Raw genomic sequence first — 1,208 nt, 5'->3', positions numbered from 1 at the left:
GGGGGGGCGGCTGTGTGGCCCTTGCCGCCCCTTACCCCTTTATGCACAGAAAGGCGTGTGAACAAGGGATCATTTCCTGTTTCAGGGAAGGCGAGAATCTCCAGCTCCCCAGCAAACTCCAGGGCTTTTGAGAAGATCTTCCTTGCAGCCTCCCCCTCAGCAAATCCCCGCCCCCCACCCCAACCGACCAGAGAAAGGAGGAGGGAAGGCGGGAGGGAGAGGCCCCCGCGCCAGAGGCTGCGGCCAGCCCCCAACTTCGGAGCTGCGACCTTCACGGACCCCCTTAAGCCCGGAGGCTGCCTGCCTGGGCCGGCGGGAGAGCCGGTGCCGCGCGCCGCAGCGAGCAAACTCTTCCCGCGCTTTTGTTGATTTCATTTCAACAGGAAATCTGGAAAAGCGCGTTGATTGTTTTCTCTTACTTGAATTTTCTTGCAATGCCCAGGGATTTGCAAATAGAAGTAGTGCTCCTGGCCAGCTAGACGAAGAAAGGCCTTCCACTCAGGCGACCTCCCGAGCTCAGGCTCTCGGCCGCGGCGCAGCTAGGGTCCGCGGCGGCTGGGGACCCGCCGGCTGGCTGGGTGGGTGGCGGTGGCAGCCCCGCGGCCTCGCCCCCGCCTGGGATGGGGGTGAGGGGCGTTCCCCGCTCTAAGGAAAGGCGAGATACGTGCTCGTAGCGCGTTTAAGGTGCGGTGGGTCTGGAGACTTCTCCGCAGGCCCGGGGCCTGACCAGTGGCCAAAACTCCAGCCTGAGGCTGGACGCGCGCCGTGGGCGTCCCCACATTTTCCACCCCACGGTGGCAGCGCTCCGGGCTTCTGGGCATCCGCCCCGAGGGGAACTCGGTCTTTAAACGACTTCCCAACAGCTCCCTCCCGCGCGGGGGCCTCTGCCCGGTGTTTACGGCTGTAATCGGAGCAGGACGCGAGCGGCGGGGGGAGCCGGGGAGCGGGGCGCGCCGAGCCGCGGGAGGGGGCCCCCGGCCCGGGTGAGTGTCCAGAGCGGGAGGCAGGGGCTCGGCCCTACATCCAGGCCCACCACCTGCACCTGTGTTTTCAGAAGCTCAGGGCAAGTTTGTGGCGTGTGTGTTGGGGTGGGGGGGGTACCTACGAGGGAGGGAGCCAGCTCCGTCAGAGGCGCCCCCACCCCACCCCGGGCCGATCTCGGCGGCGCCTCCCCGTGGGGCCCCGGGTGCAAGTGTCGCGGGCCGAAG

The sequence above is a fragment of the Condylura cristata genome, unplaced genomic scaffold (assembly GCF_000260355.1).
Source record: "Condylura cristata isolate star-nosed mole 26May11 unplaced genomic scaffold, ConCri1.0 scaffold00010, whole genome shotgun sequence".
Taxonomy (NCBI): Eukaryota; Metazoa; Chordata; class Mammalia; order Eulipotyphla; family Talpidae; genus Condylura; species Condylura cristata.
The sequence above is the reverse complement of the archived record's forward strand: the minus strand, read 5'-3'. Positions refer to the sequence as shown.